Source organism: Lissotriton helveticus, chromosome 4_1 (genome assembly GCF_964261635.1).
Source record: "Lissotriton helveticus chromosome 4_1, aLisHel1.1, whole genome shotgun sequence".
In the NCBI taxonomy this organism is placed as follows: domain Eukaryota; kingdom Metazoa; phylum Chordata; class Amphibia; order Caudata; family Salamandridae; genus Lissotriton; species Lissotriton helveticus.
The window spans coordinates 196533107-196557278 of NC_136063.1; positions in this window are offsets into that span (position 1 = coordinate 196533107).

Here is a 24172-nt window from a genome sequence, read left to right on the forward strand (position 1 = left end):
CTTAGACTAATGATTTATCAAGTATACATTTAACTTGACTAATCTGTTAATTAAGTTTTATGGTTTGAAAAGACTACTCTGTCGTTTTTGTGGAACCAAATGGGTTTTGACACTGTTTGAAGTTATATTGACTGATGTTTGCTCGCGGTTTACACACCTCTGTTGAAAACTAACCCTCCATTTGGAAAGAGCACAACAATATGGGGGAGGCACCTGTGATTCGCTAGGAGCAGAAAAGTGCACTCTATCAGTACAAGTGAAGTTTAAATAGCAACTTGACAATCGATTTTTGAGTAAAGGTAGCAATGGAATGATCTTAGTCAAAGTTCTCAGTAAGCAAAAACTTGCATCAGACACCTTTGAAACATGGCAGCTGAAGCAGATGTTGGGTTTTAGCTATGCTTCTTACCACTACTGCTGGCTCTGGTGGCTCCCTAGCTTCACTGGCCCACCAGCAATGATATCAAAAGGACGTCTGTTTCCCAACCAACATCATGTCACTTTTATCTCCGTTAAGTTTTAAAGAATTGAAGCACATCCATTTGCCAATTGCAGACATGCAGGCTTAGAATGTTATAGATTTAGAAATTGACTTATCGGAGAATGACACAATGAGTTTGGGTGTTTGCCAGCAGAGCAAAAGACAAGAGACCAGATAATAGCACCAAGTGCTAACCAATGCATTAAACAAAGTGGAGGTTAGGGTAAATCCCTGAGGAACCTCAATTGGCAGAGCATAAGATGAGAAGAGTGGAAAGACTTTAATGCACCCAAGAGAGTTCTGTCTGTGGGAAAAAGAAGAATCCATTTAAGTTAGGATTGGAAAATACAAGCCTGCAGAGGAAATGGGTCATAGTGGGTTAGCACCTTGTGTTGATCACTGGTGAGAGGTCTTGTGATATCGAGAAACTTTGCTTTCTTGGTCAAGAGTGGTGTGAATCTATCCAGTCACTGCCCGTGGTGCGCTTCTGGTACATGCTGGTAATGGAAGCCAGGTTGGGAGACACCAAAGAGATGATTAACTTCTTAATACTGTGAATGCTGCCGTGAGTTTGGTTGGAAGAAGTAGAAGTGAGGTAGACCAGTAGTTGACCAGAGAATTGTAGAGAGGTTCTCTTAAGAGGGGCAGCTCTAATGTGTTTCCAAGCAGAGGGGACCAGTGTAGAACATGGCAATATTGGTAATAAGGTTATTTAGTACTTATACCATTTGACTCCCTTGTTGCCTTGCTTCAGGTGTAGAGTGCATCCACTGCAAGATGTGCTGCCCTCTTGCCAAGCCCAAAGGTCCAATAGATGAGAACCATTCAACTAAAAATAAATGGAGGGCCCACATATAAAGAAGGGGAGTTTGCTTCTTAGTCAGTATTCACAGCATTACCACACCAGCTGCAACTTCTCCACAAGGTTTTTGCAAGATAAAACGAATACTCTGCTGTACGGCCACGACCAGGCATTTCACCTTATAATTAAATGCGAACTAGAACCAGGAAGCAAAACGTGCAAAGCTCACTTTCTTCTACACCCATGCTCAGCAAAACATTGAAATGAACCTGCTTGCAAACTTTAGGGTGGAGACCTCAAACAGAAAAGAAAGTTTAATCACTCTCTGCGATTTCACTTTAGCATATTAATTACCCCTCGCCCACCAATCACTCTATTTTGATCCACTTCTATCAAGCGCTCTGAAGTTACCACCTGGCAGCATGCAGCACTGTATGTAACACAGAATAAATACACAAAATGGTATCTCGATTATGTTGCTGCTCCAGTGCGCATCTGAGGCTAAGGTAGTCTTTGGGGAAAGGAGGGAACCTGAGTTTCCTAAAATAGCTCTGTAAAAGGACAAGAGGGCTGCTTGGTTACAGAAAACATAAAAATCTGTTGCAATTCTCGTCTCATATCGGTACAGAGAAATATCAGCTTCAGCACATTGTTGTGGGTGACTTTAACAGTAAGCGGATTGCAGTCCAACGGGACAAGTTAGTTTCATTATAAATATATAAGCTCCTTCTGCTTCCCTTGACAGTGGCAGTCAGAGTACCAAATAGGACCAGTGACCTTGGTGCCCAGGCACAAAGGGAATGATGTATTCCAAATCAGCAAAACTATTTCTTACCATGAAGGACAGCTCCAAATCCCATTATGTTTAGAAATGTAATTTTCTCAAAACTGGACTGTAGAAGCGCCTAACAATGGCACATTCTGTAATCCACATCATATGTTCTAAAAGAAAAACCCAGATAGGAGGAAAGGTCATAGGACATTAATTAATTGAGAAGGCAGCAAAAGTGCTTGCAGGCGGTGCTCAGGGTCTGATAATATGCAGCAGAATGGCACACATTGTACTACCTTTATAAAACAGCCGAGGGTTATTAAATTAAACATTTGATGTTCTAAAAGAGCAATTATACTGATGAACATTTCCTGTAGAACATGGGCTGATTTAATGTTATGCATTATTATAATGTTGCTGTCAATCCCGAGGAAATATTTAATAAACACGTCTAGTGTTTGAGTAAATGTGCTTCGCAATACTGACCACAAAAATATCTTGCTGCAAAATATGGTCGCCAGAATATCGGTCAACAGATTAGCTTGACCTTAAGAATCTATAGGTACTATAGATTTACTATTCCTAACCCTACTTTTAGACACCTTGAAGATATGTATGCCGTGTGGGTGCATAATGTGGAGTTAAATATACATTTAGCTACCTATCTTTACCTTGAGGATGCTTTTACAGTTGTTATTCTAGCTAGTGTCTATATTTAGGAATTGATATTCTGGTAATAGACCAAAGGTCAAAGCCTGTAGGACAGAGAGGTAGTAGAACATTGGGAATGTTGCCTTCCTTATACTTGTTCAGCAGACCAGAATAATAAGTGTATTTCCTAAATTCCACAGGATTGCTTTTAGAAATTGTAAAACATTTGAAAACAAAAACGAGAACAACAAAATGTGTTTATTTCAATAATTAAAGCTTGCGTCATAAAAGATGTTCTTGACTCTGGTTTATGTCGCGATATATTGAAGGCCAAAAAAAAGAGTGTCTACATAAAGGCAGGCAAGTTCAAGGGGTGCAAGAGTTGGACATCTTGTTGTTCCAGCTCCAAAGGACACATCATCTTGCTGGATCATAAACATTGTCTGAGGTCACGTGGTGGTCATCTTTCACTGACACAGTGTTTTAACTATGAAGACTGTATTTTTCCAGAGAGAACAGTGTATCCAATATGAATGAATTCTCATGTTGCACAAATATGTGCTTTTTGTGTCAACAATTGAATTGTACTGGACATGGATGGACCATGGGGACAAAGTGGAGGCAAACTCTGACGAATTGGAATATTTAACCCCTTCCATGCTCATGACGAGCTCAGTTCGTCATGCAGTACAGTGCTCCTGTGCTCATGACGAGCTGAGCTCGTCATGACCACACACGTTTTTATTGCTGTCCAGCACAGCAGAGGAATATGTGCAGCTGCCATGTGGTTAATTAGGTATTCTTCAATCCAGCTTTGAAACCCTGGTTGCTTTTTAGGGTATGGGTACAGGCAGTTTTATGTGCTCTTCACTAGTTGATGTTATCGACAATATTGCTTGCTTGCTGTGAGAAATTGGCCTGGCATATGCTGTCCACTATTCTAGTGGGCACCTTGCACCAGTCCAAACGACCCTTATTGATGGTAAGTTTAAAGACAACCTATACAGAAAGCTATTGTAGTGGTAGCTGTGGAGAGCAGCCTTCAGGCTGTCTTGAAGGAATGCAAAGCATCTTGTTTTACCAGTCTATAATCTCATGAAGGACCAAATGAAAGGAGACCCACACAGGGTATATATATAACATATATGTATTTATTCTAGACACATCCCTCTTGTCTCTTTATGAGGCTACAGGCAAAAGTACATTCAGTAAACTTATTTAGCACCCAGTAAAGTAGCACAATATATGTTGAGCCCAAGGGGCGCACCAAACCATATATTAAGAAAGTGGTATAAGAACCACAACTGACATATATACAAGACCTAGAGCCTTCAGAACCGCTGGGGCCACCAGGAACCACCCAAGGTAGTGACACAGGGGACCGGGGACGCATACAGTGTCTAAACACAGCCGCGAATCATCATTAACTTCTATGGGGAAAGTCGAGGTTGGAATTTAAAAGATTAAGGGCACTTAGAAGAGGACTTGGAGGAAAGCCCTTTAGAACTAGGAGGTTCTAGAGACATCACCCACAGGAGCACCGGAGTACTCGAGTTACCTCACCCAGGTAAGCTGGGTGCATAGGTTTCTTTTCGTGTTGGGTTTCGTTGTCAATTTCAATGGAGAGCTGCTGCAAAGTATGTCTGGCGTCCAAGTAGAAATTGTCCAGGTGGATCAGAGATGTGAAGAACCTGAAAGCAGAGGGGACAGAGTCTTGGTCACTTGCCATTGACCAGGAAGGCAATGAGAAGATGCCCACGATTTTGGGTGATTGCAGGTGAAGAAAGTGAAGCTTGACTCTTCAGCCACGAGGACCAGGCAGTATCGAGGACAACCAAGAGCTGGATTCGAGCTGTCCCATAAAGGATGTCGAGTGCTGGTTTCCGGATTGGACCCAACAGCACCTCACGCACCTCAGGCAGAAAGCAGAGATTGGCTGCGGTGCAGACCAGCAAGGTCAGAGGAACTCACCACTCGTTGGATAGTCAGGGTACATCTGGAGCAACCAGGGAAGACCAAAGGAAAGTAGAGTTACATTCATGGGGACCCACCAGTCGACGGACCAGGGATCACGAAGGGGCCTCAAGCAGAAATGTTATAAGCAGGCTCACGGAACACTCATGGAGTGTAGGCCCACAATCTTCAGTGCAGATGGTGCTTGGGGCTTGGACCACAAGTAGCCCAATGCACAGCTTCAGGAAAGCTCAGGAAGGTGATGCACTTGCAAATGTACATGGTGTCCAGGAGTTCCGGTCCCACGTCTATCGTGAGGACTGCTGGTCTCAGATTTGCTGGAATCTCATGTCGGCCTCTGAGAAGTCAGAAAGTCCATGTCCTGAGCCGCAAATACTTTGGGGTCCGGAGGGAGCATCGGAAATGCAGCAAGATGCTTCTGCGGGCCTGTTTGAACAGGGGAGTCACTCCTTGACCCCAAGGGAGATTCCTCTGTCTTCTAGTCATGGAGAATGTCGAAGTTTCAGGATATATGTTGTAGAGTTTCATCCAGGTGTAATCTGAAGTCCTAAGGATTGGGGTCCCATACTTATACTAAGTTATGGGGTTGGACTTACTCTGGGGACCCACCTCTGGGAGGGTCTTGGGAGAGGGGTGGTCACACCCCCTTCCCTTTGTCCAGTTTCATGCCAGAGCAGGGGCTGAGTGCCCCTGCAACCGGTTTGAACTGGGGTATGCACAGGGACATCAAGTGTGCCCCCAGCACTGTCTGAAAAGCATTCTCTGAATGCACCCACCCAGCCTCAATGCACTAAAGCCTGTCTGGGAGGTGCTTACACCTCCCTGTGACAGGAAACCTATTGTCCAGGCCTCCCCTGCTGGAGTTTCGCCCAGCAGCAGAAGGTCAGACCTGTGTCTATGGCATCCATTTTGCGATGCCAGGGCTCTTTTAAGCTATTACCGGTCACACCAGTGTGTACATGTCTCTCCCTCTAGAAGGGTGGAATTCTACCCCTGCCGCCAGGACTGGTGGGGAGGGGTAGGATTCTAAAGTGTTTGACACCAAACATGGCATGTTTCCATGCAGCCATTCCAAAGTTAGCATTTACAGCGAGGTTATAATGCACTTAAGAGTATATGGTCTGGCTGCATCACAGAACAGACTCAGAGAATAGGCTCTGAACGCTGCAGAGGGGCCCGCTCATGCAGGGGCACCATCTCACACAAAACCAAGCACTCTGCCTACAGGATTGATAAGGCCTGCCATAGGAGTGACTTATAGGTTTATATGTGTCAGTGATTAAAGGTAGATATAGGTAAACTATATCTTAGTAAGGGGTGCATGCACCACCTTACCCAGGCTGCAGTAGCAGACCTGCGGTGCCATTTTGGAAGGCTTCCCAGGGGTGGCATAACTCATGCTTCAGCCCCTGGTAGGCCTCTGGGGTACCTATGTCCTTGGTACCCAAGGTACCATATACTAGGGACTCAAAAGGGTAACCCAGTCCCCAATCTGGAGTGTACCTAAAGTACATGCAATCATTTTAGAGAGGAAGCAGCTAGGCTGGGGTCCTGAATAGCAGGGCCCCAGCCAGACTATAGTCGAAAAACAGTGTAACACCAGCAGAAAGTGGGGGTAACCATAGTAAGCATATCATATTCTCCTACACGTGCTTCTTATTCAGTAGCGTTCCTTCTTCTTGTTTTTCCCCCCCTCCCAATCATAGCATACTTTTTGATTGGACAACTGTTGGGAATGGCCCTTTCTCTAGGGTCACCCCCAAACTTTTTGCCTATCTCACCCCTTTTGGCTGAGTTAGTTTTTGTTGGCTTTAGGACTCAGAGAACTTTAACACTGCTAACCAGTTCTAAGGTGAATGTGCTCTCTACCTAAAATGTGGTAACATTTGTTTATCCACCATTGGATCATTTAATTTACTTATACGTCTCTATAAACGTCGACTACAAATGCCCAGGACCTACAAATCAAATGCTACTTGTGGGCCTGCAGCACTGATTTTGCTACCCACTCAGGAGCCTTTTAAACATGGCTCAGGCCTGCCACTGCAGAGCCTGTGTGTGCAGTTTAAAATGCCATTTCGACCAGGCAAGTGAACCCAATTGCCAGGCCCAAACCTCCCCATTTATTACATATAGGTCACTCCTAAGTCTTTTTTGGATGCCTACTGTATGGTTTTAATCCAGGTAAGACGCTCCCTACATGTCCGTCTTATGTCTTATGTCACCTTCTTTCTGCCCTCCTTTTTGAATTCTTATTTTATTTTGTTAGGATTCATTGTGTTTCTGGTTCCTGCTCACTTCAGTTTCATACATTTCCCAAAAAGAATGAGAGTTTAACCAGTCAGGGTCCTGAGGAGAACCCAAAAGAAATAAGGGGTTCGAAGTGTGCCGATGGACGCACTTGGGGAGTGTCTTACTTGTATTAAAATTGTACAGTAGACATCCAGAAAAGACTTAAAAATCTAAAAACCTCTTGTAATGCATTGATCTAGAACCCCCAAGGGGCACCAGCAGCAAGAGGACCATTGCATAAATAATAGTAGCGATTGTAACTTCTGCATTTTGTATATTATCAGACTGGCCAGATAAGCACAATTTGAATTTTTATGTAATCACGGTATACGTTTTGTCAAAACCATGTATAGTTTCGTATAGTTTAATAATACGTTTGTCTGATGTGGTCTAATGGTCAGGTTCAAGTGTATTTCAAAAAAATTGAATGAAAAACAAATAATTGGTAGTAAATACACAGGTCATGACAATTCATTTACTTCTCCTAGAATCTAAAGCGTTCTTCGAATAATTTCAGCTAGGTTTAATGTTTATATATACTTTAAGGAGGCTCAACCCAGCTGTTTAAAAATGGCCCGACCCCCAAATACACAACTTTTAGAAAGTTGGCTTTTTCTTACTTTCAACATTTTTTGCCTCTGTCTGTCTCTGAATAAACGTCTGGGTTGGGTGACAGCTGTGCTTTGTGCATTCCCTCTAGACAGTCACACAAAGGATTCCGGGGTGTGACATTTTTACCCTGATGGCCATCACCGGGCTGATGTGCCTTCCCGAGGTAGATTGGGAAGGAGGAGATGACATATGAACCTGAATAGGGCTGTGCTTGTCCCCAGAAAAAGTGCTCCTTACCACCTGTAGTGAGTCTGGAGCCAGAGCAGGAAAGGCAGAAACCTTGTGATCTTCAAAGGCCTCTTTGAATTCTCCCCCACATCAAAGATACATTTGGGTAGAAGTACTGGAGCCCGGACACCACCAAATCAGAACTTCGCTGGAACCAAGGACATTTTCCATGGAAGGAGAGCTGCTGTGCTGTCGGAGGGTCTGCCAATTTGCTTGCTGCTTTGTTGTCCTGGCCTGCTGCCTCCTTATTGTTATGCTGTAGGAGGGACTTCCACTTCACTACTTGCTGAGTCATACCCTTGCCTGAGGATCCTTTGAGAGTCCTGGGCCTCAGAAGTAGGTTCTGGAGCTGTTTTCTAAAAAAACTGAAGCTGTGACCCCTTTGCTCCAAAGAGAACCAACGCAGTGCCCTCTGACATAGTGCTGATTCAACAATGTCGCGGGTCCCGACTGCGAGGTTCAACGATGACACAGCGCCGATCCTTCGACTCCGAATGCAAGGCTCGACTTCGACACATTGACCCGACTGCGTGAATCTGACCCAATGCAATGAGTCCTCGATGTCAATGCTTGCTCCATACAAAGGTACTTTTTCAACAGGCCCTGTGTCAATCCTGTAGCTGACCTGCCCTCCATCGCGGTCAGCCTGAACCTTGGATTTACCCCGGTCTAGTGAGACCTCAAGTAACCTTTTAGCACTAATTTTGCGTCTAATCTTCAAAAAGCCATATCTCGAGTTCAACTTAGTGTTTTCTTTGACATTTTGGTCTTATTTTACACAGATAAATATTCTCTATTGGTCTAAACCGGCATGGCGTCTTTTTGTAGTGTTTTCACTGTGTTACTGTAATTAAAGTGTACAAAAGAACTTTACACATTCCCTCAAGTTAAAACTGACTGCTCTGTGTCAAACTGCCAGTGCGTGAGCACAGGTTAATTCAGGTTGTGTATCTGTCTTACCCTGACTCGGATTGTGGCAGAGTGCATACTCTGCCAACCAGAAACCTCAGCTCCTAACAATGACTTTTATTAAGTGACAGTGTACTGCTTTTTCATTTTACATTCAGAACTCAATTAGAGTGCTGAAATTCCCCCGTGTGTTTATTCCCATTTCAAATCACTGCTCCCCCGAGACCTCCTTGCTGCATCCTCAAACCCCATCCCACTCAGCTGTTTGCTCTGCTCCATCCCTGTCAAAATGGCTGCATCGTCAAGATGTATGAATGCATTTGTCATGACAGTTGGCAGGGTATGCCAGACGTGGATTCCTTGCTCACTTTGCCACTGGATTCAAGCTAGCCTGGCTGATGAGGGATGTTAGCTTGAAACCGGTCCCAGGATGCTTCTTTAGGGTCCAGAGAAGACATGGTTTGGCAGTTAGGGCTGGACTGTTCCCAAGAGGAACAGGGTCAAGACTAATTTGCATATAGCTGTGTCTGAACTGGGGTGGCGAAGTGAGCTTAAGAACGATGATAAATTCAACCCAGATCTGTGACTGAGGGGGATGTCTGAAAAGTTTCAGTGCTCCGTCCATCATCTCCTTGTGTTTGCGTTGTGCTTCAGTAGCATCAAGACTTAAATGCCTGTAAGTGTGTTTTGAAGCATGCTAATCGACCTGTGCAATAACCATTTTTTTACCCTTTTTATAGATGCTGATAAGCCTGGGCAAAAAGCAATGGCAAATCCGACTTGTGCAGCGAATTGTCAATGCCAATGCTTGTTTTCCAATGTAGTCCAAATAAGTTTCTACACCAAACCACCTTCAGTATCATTGAGGTCCTGGGCAATACATATTTTGGGGTCCCTGCTTGGAACAACTTTGAAATTAATACTAATTTTCAGTTTATTCAAGCTCTCGTGATGCCAAACAACATTGTGTTATACATTAATCTGTCACAAACAGGAGCACACAAAATCAATTGATGGCTCAGGCTACCCTGATTATTTTGGTTTGGAGCAATGATTTAATGGGAATTCAGTGGCTAATGATCCTGTAACTCCCATTGTAGGAAAGGAACAGAAAATGTGACTTGGTGGATGTTTATGGGACAAAGACATAATATGAAATCAGAACATATGCACATAGTGCCTGAAATTGAGGCTCTCTTTGTAGGCTAGTCATATTCACGAATAAATCTCTATACACAAATGACTTCTGTAATGCAAGACTGACCATCAACACCCTACTCCTAGGATCTTCACAATTCCATCTGGTGAAATCTGTGAAAGTTCGCCTTATTTTTCAACCCTGCTTTCTCTTTCCTTTCATCTGTCTGTGTACATATTTCTCTGGCTGAACAGTGATCACTTTGCTGAGTACGAAAAGTGGGAGGGAGTGGGACACAGAAAAAGGACAGAGAGCCACTGGGGAGAGGCATTGGCATCTGCTGGCAAACCAGTTGTACCCATGGCTGCACAACAAGGCATTCAAGAGAAATGATGGGGGCATAATGAAAGAAGATCTAAAGGTCAGCCTTGAAGATGTACGGAAAGAGTGGCAGACTGACCTGAAGCAAAAATGGAAGACATGAGAAAAACAGTCTCCAAGAAACAATATAAATTCTGTGGCACAATGTGGGTCAAATTAGATCTTAATTTGTGGAAGATGAATACTGTTTGTAGACAGTGGCCACCAATTCATCCAACCCAGAGAGAAGGCTGGCACTTTAAAAGACTCAAGTGGAACTGTTCCACTTGAAGTGTGAAGGCGTCTAAAAACAGACGGAGGAGATATGCAATGCAAGTGAGGAAGTGGGATGTTCTAACATTTGTGTCTGCATCCAGTCAGTTGCCATTTCCTAATCATTAAGGTGAGTGACAATGTGGGGGTAGGGAAAGCTCATAGAGTGGGCCCTATAAAAACAAGGGAGTCCACAAAACCTAAGGAAATCGTTGTGAGTTTATCCTCCGAACGGCAAACAGATGAGCTACTGAGAGAGGCAAGGTGCCTGTCCCTAGTGACATTTGTTACCAATACACTGAACTTGCTGCAGAACATGGCACAATCCTGGCTCAATCCATCCCGGAGAAATGTAAAGTCCTCAGGAACTTGACTGGAGCCATCAACAAGGACACATGTAGATACAGATGGTCATGCCAGTACTGTCTGAACTTCTGTTTTAACAATAATCCATATCATCTCTCAATGCCCAAAGAGGGTCTGAAGATATTAGGGAAACTACTGAGGGATCCTAAAGCCATGACAACCAGATCAAGATCGAGAGACAGGAATAGGAGGGGAGAACTGCTACCATGGGCCCATAGGCAAATCCACTGCTTCACATGTAGAGTCAAGTCTCAAAAGAAGGCAGAAGGACTAACGTTTATTCAGGCAATGGTACATGGAGGACAATGAGAACATTTAGAAATGCTCTAACAATGCAACAGAACAACCCTTTAGGGGAATTGGCCAACAAGCAAATGCACAGGATACTCTGACTTAGATAGGTTGAAACTTAGGAGCATATTAATGAAAGAGTTGGCAAGGATCATTCAAATCTGATCTGCGCTCTATGAATAACAATGGCTCTAGATTCATGTTTGCTCTCTTATCTGTCTCTCAGAAATAACTTCTTGACCCTCTTCTGCAGGTGATGTAAGCAAAGGTCATCCCGCATTAAACTACGGGAGTGAAACCACCCTGGGTAGGGAGGTCACTACAGTGGACAAACATATTACTCAAATCTACAAAGCTGCCTTCGCTTGCCAAAGAAAGCATCACCAGAACAAGTAAGCCTTGAGTTTAGCATCACAAAACAGTAGTGGGCCACAGGCAGTTGCTTCTTACACTTCTGTCACAGGCTTAGACCTGCACTGTTAGACGCTATGCATGGCCTAATCTGGCATGAACTAGAGTGCGCTGGCTCAACCTCTCTTTATAGGAAATTCCTTGAAGATAAATTATTTGAATTATTACTCACAAAGGCCCGGGGCAAGCATCTCTCTCACCAGGTCTTCAAAAACTCATGGCAGCCAGAGCAAGCGCTCTCATGCATGGTCAATAATCAACTCTTACACCGCCAGCAAACAACAGAACTTGATTACCTGTACATACTCTCTGTGTATAAAGGCTGGGTTAATGGACCTAAGACTGGGAGAGTGATATATGCGAGCTCACCTCCCGGCATTGCGCTTCTTAGAACCCCACGATGCAAGGTGTCAACTCTGCGGTCAGGAAAAGGAAACCTTAAATCACATTTTATGTACCTGTCCTTTCTTGTTTCAGCAGAGTAAAACTCTCTGCCGTGGATTTGTTCTCTTAGCCGTTCGCACCTGCCGGAAGGCAGTGCAAGCCAGTCTGAAACCTGCTGATCCCATATTAAATGCTGCGGCTAAACTGGGCGATGCCAACGCTATTTGTGCTGGAAAAACTCTATGTTAATTGTTGCAACTTAGCTATGCTTTCTATCTGTCATTGCACACTGCACCTTTTTATCATCACATCACAAACAAAATCTCTAATACCCCATGTAATCAGATATTGTCTGTTTTTTCTCTTATAACGGGCTGGTTTGTGTTGTAAAAATACCCCAATCTACATGCCACAGGTCAAAAACCTCACTTTGCATCTGCACTTTTTATGGCACCCTAGGGCATATTAACAAAGGCCAGCGATAATTATCGTTGGCCCCACATAACGGTAGAAATATTATCGCCTGCTATCCCTGAAAATTATCACCATGATAACGCTATATTAGCAATACATCTCGCTATGGCGATAATATTTCAGCAATAGCGGTGTTTACCATAGAACATCGCTGGTTTTCCAGTGATGTTCCATGGAAAACAGCGATAACATTGCTGATACGACCCTGTGGTCGTATCAGTGTAATCCATTTACCATTATTAGTATGCCTTAGTCTGGAATTTAACAGACATTAAATTTCAGCGTTAAGGCCGAGGTAGCGTGATTTTTTATCGCTGCACCTCCTTGTTAATATCATGAAGCTGCCTTCGCGATATTTTCATGTGTTGTTTTCAGAGCCGCGCCTTCTTTGCATCTCATTAGCGAGGCGAGGCTGTGAAAAAAACGGGCTCTACATCAAAGAAACACGCGCTAGCGTGACCGTGGTGATTTTGCGATATAATTATCGCCGCTTATCGCCCGATAACGGACGCTAAAGTGGCGATATTTATTTCGCCTTGCTGATATGCCCCCATGTGCCTTAAAATGGGTTGGTTCTGGTTTAGTCCGTTATCGCGCTTTGCATACCACTTTCCTGAGCTGGTTAAAAAGACCCTCCAGTCCTAAGAGGCACAGATCAAAAATGCTGCTTCGCATTTGCCACTTTATGTTGTTCTGTCTCCTTTTACAAAGTGTCATTGATCAAAAATGCTCCTTTGCACTCTGTATTTTATATTGTATTGTCTGCTTTTATAGTGGCCTGGTCCAGGAGCTGTAAAATCACTTAGCCCCCTTGAGTGTACCGTGTGTTTTAAAATGGGTTGGTTCTTGATTCGGATGGCAAATGATATATATCCAGTTTACTCCATTTGCACTTTGCTTTCCGGATTGAGATAAAAAGACTGTAATGATTTTTGTGGCACTGATCAAAAACTGCTGCTTTGCACTTGGTACTTTATATTGTTCTGTGTGTCTTTACAATGGGCTGTTTTAATTTCTGTGTGCTGAATATTGTTCTGTATGTCCTTCCAATTGTCCGTATGCAGAATATTTGTAACTATCACACCTGTTTGTTAAGGTTTTAACTATGTACAATAAAGATTGACTATGACTACGAAAGAGTTGCTTCGCCCTTGCATGCCTCAATGGGGCGCAAAAACGACGCAACTCTTAAGTTTGATTTGTCAAGCCACTGAAGGCCACCTTGCGCGGACTTGAGTGGCTTGATAAATCTAGAGTAACGCAACCCAGTGCAAATTGCTGCATTGCGTTACTGCCCTAGCGAGGGTTTCCATAGGTAGAGCGTGGGTGTTCCCACGCATCCACCCATTCCCAGATTTACCATTACTGTTAGTCCTGGGAATGTGTCAAAATGCTATGCCTTCCCAGGTGAGGCATAACGAGGAGAAAAATCTTTATTGATCCTCGTTATTTTCTGTTTCTATGTGTGCTGCTGACCGCAGCACACATTGAAGAAGAAAATGCCTCAGGAGATTATTTTGATCAGGAGGGTGTATATTCCTGCAAAGGGCTGATTTTTACTATCGATTTCCCTAAAACCATTAAAACAAACATGGCCTGCAGCAGTTTGAAATTCATGCAGTCTTGCAAAACACTTACACAGCATGCATGTCTTTAAAAGTTCAAAGCATCCCCAATTTAGAAACAGGGGCCACTTTTCTTCTAATTCCTTTTTTTCCTTGCACGAGCCTATTTTCTGTCCCAGTATGAACCTGATGTTTGAGCTGGGCCAGAGACAGGAGTTCAGGATATTCTATACCATAGCAGTAGAAGTTGAGTTTGAGTTGTCTTGTATGCTTATCTAGGGTTGCCTTGTATGCAACATATTGGTATTGTGTTGTTTTTTGCTGTGGAGTTGTGGGGGCAGGATAGGAGGCGGGTGCACCAGCATTGGGGAGGCGGCAACTAGCCCAGAATATAAACAGGAGTCACATCTGCCTACACACTGTCTATGTCCCTATGAAATGTAACATTATCCTCATACATAGTGCCAAGGGGCTTAAGTACCCTTATAACAGAAAAAAATCCACAACAACCTAGTGTCCGAATCAGCTGCCATAGTTACATTGCAAGAAATCTATGCAAAGGTGAGTCTAGTAGATTTTAATCTAAAACATATAATGCTCAGGAGTGCTCGGTAGCTCTTTCTAAGACCCGAGAGGTGGGCACAAGGATCTCCACGACTTTCAATTTTATCTAATTAAAAAACGCTGACTGACTAAGAGTGGAGGCAACACATGTTAAAAAGCATAGTGAGACGGTGGTCAGAGTGAAACTTGTGGGTGAATGCAGATCCAGCGGGCTTAAGGATCCCTTCAGAGTGTCGGAAGCCACCATAATCCCCTAATGATGGCGGAGCCAGGCTCAACTCCGCAGTTGAGATTATCATGGCACATTTTGACTGCCTTTTCATGTCGGCCTTTCCTACATGGAAAGGCTGCCTGAAAGTGTCTTTGGAGGACCCCCTGCTATGGGGCTGACCCACTGTGAGGTACCTGCCACACAGTGCAGGGATGTTTAAAATCATCCAGTTCCAAACGGTAGCTTGTGCGGATGACCTTTTCCGCCCACACCACAAGCTGCTGTTGGGAAATGGATGTTTCTGCCCGCCCACAGGGAAGTCACATGCAGGTCTGGCGGTCGGGATCGCCGACCTATGGTCACTCGGTTGCAGATCGCTGTGTCTGCCCAACATCACAATGAGGCCCTAAGTTCTCAAAAAGACATTGTTGAAGATGAAGGATTTACAGAAGGGGCGCAGATCTTGCAAGGGGACTTCAATATTGTGACGTCGGAATGAATAGATCACCTACCACAAGGAAGATGGCAGGAAATGGAATCCGAAATCAAGGAACAGTCGGAGGGTTTTGGGTCTAGTAGATGTATGCAGAGTGGCATGCAGACAAAATATTGAAGTAAAAATATTACCAAACCAAAATATCGAGACAAAAATATCAAGATATGGAAATATCATCAACAAGAATATCGTTGTCAAGAATATCGATTTTAAGGTCAGTAATATCCATTGTTAAAGTATCGGTCATTAATATCATTTGTAGAAATATAATTGTCTAAAATATCGATTTTTTAATCATTGTTAGCTATTTTAGTATAGATTTTAAATGTATAAAATGCAAATTTTCTGTACAATTAGTGTTTATGTTTTTTTATTACATTTGTTACATTTTAGTAGTCATTAAATTTAATTGACATCATTTTTGTGATTTTTAGTGGTGTAGCGGGTTGTGGGTTCATTGGGGTATAGGGCGGGAAGTAAATTAATTATAATACATGAATGATTATATTTTTATTTAATATTATGTATTTTATTGATATTTTATTATGTTAACTGTGCTATTAATATTTTCTTATGTACATTTTATGTGTAGGCTGTGGGGTTTATAGGGATAAAGGGTGGGAAGTATTTTATTTTTACTTAATAACTAGTTCAAAATGAATTGTTTTTTTGTTTTTTTAGGTGCGGGTTGCTGGGTTTATAGGCATAAAAGGTAGAGAGAAAATTAATTTAAATTAATAGATAACTATGAAAATACTAATATTATTTAATTGCCAATTAACTATTTAACTTGTGCAAATAATTTTTTTCAAGTTTAATTTTAGGTGCAAGTTGTGGGGCATATAGGGCTAAAGGGTGGGAAGTAAATTAATTTTAATGAATTAATATTTTGTTTTTACTTAATAGTATTTGTTTAATTGATAATTAATTATGTTCATTGTGCAATTTCTTTTTTTGAGGATTTTAGATGTGGGTTGTGGTTTTTTTAGGGTGTATCGGATTGAAATGTATTAGAAGCAATTCATTATGTAGATAATTTTGTGTTAAATGTTATGAGTGTGTTGTGTGTTTTGTAGGGGTATATTTTGGGGAGTGAATCAATTATAATTAATAATTAATATATATTTAATGATAATTAGTTTGTTGTTGATAAATATTTATATTAATAATGTAAATATTTTGCTTTTTAAAGTTAAGTTTTAGTTTCAGGTTGTGAGTTTTGTAATGTTATAAGGCGGTAAGTAACACAATTAAATGTATGTATCAATTTATTTTTGTTAATAACTTATTTCTTAATAAAACAAATATTTGTATAAAAAATATTTTGTATTTTATTTTTAATAATATTTGTAGTTATTTGTGATATGTATTTAACATTTTAATATGTTTTATTTTTTATTTTTAATATTAAATATGTGTGTAGTTTAGTTTGTACAAATTCATGTATTTTTTTATTTACTTTGTTTTTAAAGAATGTTATTTTGTACAAGACTTTTTGTTTGCTTTTAATGTTGCACCGACTGGAGTGGGAATAGTACATTTTACCCCTGCACAATACAACACTTTCCCTACTGTTGTACAGAGTGGAGTGGGAATAGTAAATGTTATCCCTTCGCAATTCAACACTTTCCCTACTGTTGTACTGACTGGAGTGGGAATAGTACATTTTACCCCTCCGCAATCCAACAATTTCCCTACTGTTGTAAGGACTGTAGTGGGAATAATAAATGTTACCCTTCCGCTATCCAACATTTTCCCTACTGTTGTATTTTTTATTTTTATTTATTTTTTGTCCTCATCTCACCTTGTCAAGTCGTTGTGGATCTTTTTGCAGCCTTTAACTCTATCTGGGCACCACAAGGCCTCCCACATTCAATGGGTCACCTGACCTTCCCCTTTTAGTATGGGGACATGGTGTAATCATTGGACCGACTAAATAAGTCTTACATTTCATCCCCAACTCATTAGAGGATGCCAGATGTTAGATAGCTTATCCTCTACGGCCTCATACTCCAACCGGGCCATGTCGAAACCTGCTTTAAGCCATTCCTCTCTTTTCGGGGGAAGAGGGTCTTTCCACCTCCTGCAGATTTCTCTCCTGCCAATAGGATCATATATAGCAGCAGACCTTTATCCTGCCATGAGGCAGTCTGACAGAATAGGCTGTCATCCCCGAATAGGATGAGGGGAAGATTCACCTCCACTCTGGTCTTGAATATTCCCAACAGGGTGTTCCCAACTCCTTCCCAAAAGAGGTCCAGCACTGTACAGTAAAAAAAATGTGTATATCATTTGCTAATGGGGTGTGACATCTTGGACATTTAGGTGGAGGTGTTGGAGCAAATTTTGCTATTTTATAGGGCGTATAGTAAAGTCTATTGATGACAAAAAGATGGTTCTTTTTTAAGCAGGCGGGTTTTATAAACTTATATAGTGTCTTTAAAGATGGTTCAAAGAGGGCCTCCGCCTGCATTTCCATGGGGGATTGACTCCATACCGCTTCTGAGGCAGGGATCCCAAAATCTTCAGTTTTCAATAAGTGGTTATACCAGATCGATATTTCCTTCTTAGCTGGTGAGGTGGATTGACACATCCTCTCAATTTCTACGTTTCCTTTTATCTCACCCTGCTCTGCGACAGACCAGGAAACTAATTGAAGATATTTAAATCTTGATAGTCCGATCCCTACCTTCGCCCTCAGATATTCCCATGGATATATCCCATCTTCGTCAATTTAGTCTGACCACATAGTGATTCCAGCCCTCTTTATTGGCACCGCTAGGGTATCTTTTAGACATTCTGGGGTTCCGGGCGAGTCCCAAATAGGAGCAAGATCTGAATAGTAACCCATCCCCCAGCTGATCCTTACCCTATACCACACCTCCAGGGCTGCCCTTAAAACCTTCAGGCGTACCCGCTTAAAGAATCTCGGGGAGCCAAATTTATACAGGAAAGCTTCTCCTCCGCCACCTCCTTCTGCTCTCACCATCTCACCCAACACTCTGCCCCAGGTTGACCCATCTGGTTTAATGAGTAGCATCCAAACGCTCTTAAACTGAACTGCTGCTGCATATAGATTAATGTCGGGGAGAGCAAGCCTTCCTTTAAGTAGTCTGCGTCTAAGCTTTTTCCAGGTCAAACAAACCCCTTTATCCCCCATACAAAGCTTCCTATCTTGCTCTGCACCTTACTTATACCCTTTTTTGGGAAAGGTAGAGGAATGGTTGAAAATAGAAAGGTAAGCTTGGGGTGAATAATCATTTTCACAAGGTTGATTTTGCCATATATGGTTAATGGGAGATTCCTCCATCTGCTGAATAGACGGTCAATTTCTCTGGTAACCCTATTTAGGTTTAACTGGGGGATTTTATCCAAATCCTTCACAATATAAATTCCTAAATATTTGAACTCGGAACTCACTTTGCCCCTCCTTTGATCCAAATTCCAGCACATAACCTCCGTTTGTGATCCGTTGACCTCATAGCCTGACATAGACCCGAATTCTACCAGCAGCTCCTCAATCTGAGGTATCACCGCGGCAGGATTGTTTGTATATAGGATCAAGTCATCTGCATATAAGGCCAATTTAGAACTATAGGTCCCGGACTGGAATGGAACAATTGATTCTTTTAACCTAATAGCTTGAGCTAAAGGCTCAATATATAGGTTAAATAATAGCGGGGAGATAGGGCACCCCTGTCTAGTTCCACGCTGTATGCTGAGGCTAGATGTTAATAAACCATTGAGGAGGATCCGCGCCGAGGCACCTCTGTAGCAATTTTGTAGGGTCTGAATGAATATGGGGCCAAACCCCATCTTCTCCAGAACTGCCCAGAGATATACCCAGCAAACTCTATCGAACGCCTTAGCTGCGTCCAATGTGACCACAGCCAAGGGATCCGATCTTTGTATTGCTAGATCTATGTTCCCTATCAGGAGGTGGGTCTGATCATCAATATGCCTACCTGCCACGAACCCCTTCTGGTCTGTATGGATCGGCCTAGGGGCCAGTTTGGCCAATCTCCCAGCTAGAACACCCATAAAGATCTTATAATCGGCATTCAGCAAGGAGATTGGCCGGTAGGAGTCTGCCCGCAAGGGGTCCTTGCCTGGCTTCAAGATCAAAACTATTATTGCCTCTTTCCATGAGTTAGGCACTCTGCCTACAGGGGAATAGACTGAATTAAAGATTATTTCCAGTATAGGGGACAGTTCTTCTGCTAAATGTTTATACACTTCACTCGGAAGTGAGTCAGATCCTGCAGCCTTTTTATTTTTTGATTTCTTAATCTGCTCAGTTATCTCATCTAGAGTAATAGGGGCATCTAGACTGATCCGGCCCTCCTCACACAGTATTGGTAACATTTTGTCGCTCAACCATACATGCATATTTTCCGGGGATGGAGCTGTGTTTTCTTTATATAAATCAGTGAAGAGTGAAAGGAGGCAGGTCTGCATGTCCTCATCCTTGCTCGATATGCCTCCATTGCTATTTACGATTAGTTCTCTAATATCGTTTTTTGTTCGGTCTGCTCTGGCTTTCCACGCCAGTAATGCGCCCGCCTTCTCCCCATACTCAAAATTTTCCATTTTCCTGGAGTCCCATTGAGCTTTACATTTTGCTTCTAGTTTTCCCCTATAGTGCTGTCTTGCTTCTTCCAATTCCTGCAGATTTTGTGAAAGTATTTCTGAGTCTTCACTATTCAGACTAAGGGCCCTACTAGGATGGCGGACGGACATGCGTCCGTCCGCCACCCCAGAGGTGGAGGGACCGTCCGCAGGGGCAGTGGCGGTCCCTCCGTGCAAATTAGGATGTGACCGCCACCCTGGCGGTCACATCCTGTATGTTTAACATTGCGGCGGGTGCTGCTTGAAGCAGCACCCGCCGCAATGTTAAAAATGACAGCAGTGCATTTGCATGCACAAAGCCGCAGGCACCGCGTGGTGCCTGCTGCTTCGTGCACGCAAAGGCAGGGGGTACCATAGGTACCCCCTATGTGCACCCCCCACCCCCCGCTTCACCCCTGGGGGCCTGCAACGGGCTCCCAAAGAAAAGACCGTATGCCTTTCCACGGCGGAAATGCCGCCGTGGAAAGGCATAGGACTGCCGACATCCTAACATGCCTGGCGGTGTCTGATAGACACCGCCAGCCATGTTAGAGCTTTTCCGCAGTGGTCGGAAGGCGACCGCGGCGGAAAAGCTGCGGACAGAAAAAAGATCCCCCAGCCATCCTAATCTTTTTCCAGTCCGCAGCGGATAATCCGCATCCTCCGGACCGACGGTGGCTTCCGCCGGCCCGGAGGATGCGGATTATCCGCTATCATAATCGGCCCCTTAGTCTGTCTAGTTCTAACTGCCTAATTTTCCCCTCTATATCCCTCAACTTCTCAGCCTCTGCCCTGTTCTTAGTATCAAGGTATGTGCAAGGATAAATCACCGAGCGTGGAGAGCCTCGGGAGGTCTGCGGGAGTCAAGGCAGACAGTCACGGCGACGGCGGTTGCAGCTTTGGAAGACGCAGCCTGTGTGCCCGGTGGGCGGAGGTGGCTCTGGCACGGAGGAGACGGGACTCAACTGCACTCCTGTTCCTGTCCCGGGTTGCGAGTGAAGCAGTCAGCAAGGGGGTCGAAAGAGGTGGTGTGATTTTCGCTGGGGGAGTAGGAGACAGAGACAGAGCAGAGTGCTTAAAGGGAGACTTCCAGATGAATGCTGCTGGAAAGGTAGGCAGTAAGCACATAAAAAAATACATACTAAAAAGAACACCACTAAGCCTCTTGTGCACAGAGAGCCTTATTGATTTAAAGAGTGAGGATAGATACCCCGGGGGTATAGCCAGATGGATGGATGTTGCCAGTGCTAATGCCAAACTTGCGGATATAGCTGGTCAGGAGGTTGTAAAATTAGCAGCAGAAGGGACATTAAAAAAAGTTCCTGCTCAGACATAGAACATCAAATTCAATCGTTACTCTCTCAGAGCCAGATTGGTCTTAGACCCCATAAAGGATAAATTAGTATATCCATCTCGCACATCACCCCCCATCTCCGAGGTCAGAGTCAGCAACAGGAAGTGTAAATCTAAAGCCTGTAAATCAAGCAAAGGAGTTGAGGTTAATGCAAAAAAGAGTGAAGCTGGTGTTAATAGAAAGAAGGAGAAAGTTAAGAAGTGTACGCCACCCCAGATAAAAGTAAGACCCTCACTTAAGACATACTATAAGGTTATGGCTACCAGCAGTGCCTCAACATCTCATATAGCGCCTACAGCTCCAGCAATACCCCCACAACTAAAAGCTGAGAGGGGGAAATCCATTATCCTTGACACAAGTAGTCCTAGCAATAAAATAAAATCAGTAAGCGGAGCAGCTGTAAAAGCATTAAGTGAAATCGAAGTTGTGGATGTCCCCCTGATTATACATTCCAACGTAAATCTCTCAAATAAATATTCAGCTCTGACAATTAGTGACACTGAATCTCGCCCCATAACCGAGCCACCCACAGAACCACCAGTAGATGTGGAAGTGGAAAACAATGACAACATTTCTGCTGAGCCTCTATTGACAACAACTTTAGAAAGTTCTTGTAAATCGGACGTCACTAAATCAGACTTGACGTCATCCACTTTAGCAGATATCCTCCTGGCCATGAAGGAGGAAATAACCAGTAGATTTACCATCTCAGAATTCAATCAGGCAGAGATGACAAGCAGATTCTTAACCTCCGAGGCAAATCAGGCTGCAATTCAGGCCTCCTGCGAAGTGATAGCCAAAAGACTAGACAACGTGACTCTAAGAACAGAAGCCATGGAAAGGAAATCCCAAAGATGCGGTACTCTATTCGAACCACTGAAGACAAAGTAGCGAGATTAAGTGTACAAAAATAAAGAGCTAAAAGAAGATGTGGAACGTCTGGAAAATCACTCTCGGCGGAACAACCTAAAACTGTTAAATGTCCCTGAGTATCTTGAAGGAGCGGACCAGAAGGGATATGTGATTTCGCTGTTGATGGAAACCATCCTAAAAGGATGTGTTCATACAAGCCTGGAATTTCCCCCAAGTACGGGAGTTTAGGATAGAACAAAAAGAGGTGAGTGACCATAACCTTCTTCACCTAACAATATCTGGGGGAAGAAAACTGCATAGAGACACAGTGATCACCCAGGAGGTCGAGTACCCAAAACGGGTGACGACACGATTAACGGAAGAATATCTCGAAAAACTGAAGGCCATGCAAATCAAAATGGAACCTGAAAATTTAGAGAAGAAAAATTTAGAATGGTTCATAGATAAGCTAGAAGAAGTGGTCCAGTGCCTAAGAATAGAATTAAAAAGGGACAAACATAATAGGGTAAAACTGCCAAACCGAGGTAAAGGGTTTTCTGTGGAGTGCCAAACCAAAAAAAAGGAGATACGGGCAGCACAAAGAAGGCAAAAAAAGAACTTCACACTAGAGAGACAGGTATATATAAACAAGCTGAAAAAAGAATTCAAAACAATGGTAAATGATGCAAAAAGGGCTTATAAAGAGAAATGCTGGTTAAACCTGTTAGAAGCAATCGAGGAAAAAAACCTAAGACAATTTTGGAAATTGGTAAAGGCAGCAACAGGAACAACAGATGGAGAATTAAATTGCGTAGTGAGTGAGGCCGCATGGGAGGAGTATATAAGGGAACTGTACAGGGTAAGAGCTCCTAGAGAGTATGTAGAGACCAAAAAATGGCAAAAAATATCAGAAGATTTAAAATCCAAATTTAATGAAAAGCAAGTGGAGCTTACAATAAGAGAACTGAAGCTAACCCGTGCGGCAGAACCGGACAATCTTCCTGCAATAATACTGAAGTCGGATGTAAAATGGTGGGCAAAATTTCTGGCCCAGATGTTCCATATAATACTAAAAGAAGGCATAATGCCACCTACTTGGAAGGGCGTCATAATTAGGCCAATCCACAAGAAAGGGAGCATGGAGGCACCACAAAATTACCGGCTGATTAACCTCCTTGATATAGGAGAGAAAGTATTTTCAAAAATTGTATTGAACCAACTTAACGCATGGGTAAAAAAGTTCCAAATTGTACCCATAGAACAGGGAGGATTTAGAGCGGGCCACTCCACAATAGACCATGGATTTGCTTTATGGGCTATGGCAAAGAAGTCGACGGAACTAAACGGCAAGCTATGCTGTTGTTTCGTCGACTTCCGAGCAGCCTTCGATTCAGCCGATCGGGCTTGTCTATGGGAAACTCTAACGAAGGTAAATATTCCCAAAGACTTATTGACCATAATAAAGGAACTGCACAGGGAAAACTGGGGGCAAGTCATCATGGATACCGTGGGATCACTGACCCAAAAAATAACCCATTGCCAATGGTTTAAGACAGGGCTGTGTGTTGGCCCCACAGCTTTTCTCCATATTTCTGTCAGACCTTCCGGCCCACTTAGAGGTTGAGGGTAGTGCAACCCCCAAAATGGATGGAAACAAGGTGCCCTGCTTACTATACGCAGACGATCTGGTAATAGTAGACCAGACCGAGAGAGGCCTTCAAAGAAAGCTTAACGCCTTCAATACATATTGCGCTAGCAAATTCCTAACAATCAACCTAGACAAAACAAAAACCTTATGCTTTGGGAAAAAGACAAACAGGTTTAGTTGGTATCTAGGTGAGCTCAAACTGGAGACAGTTAACGAGTATCGATACTTAGGTATATGTTTCGATAAGACTTTAAATTGGAGCGCCCATCTGGAAACACAAAAAGCACACACCTCCATATGTGGACTAAAAATGTTCAATAGGGATTATGGAGAGATGTCACACCGACCAATGCTAAGAGCTTTTGAGGCAATGATCCCCCCAAGTCCTGTATGGAGCGGAAATTCTTTATTTGATCGGTAAGGGAGCCTGGGACTTGGTGGAGGGGAAATGCATAA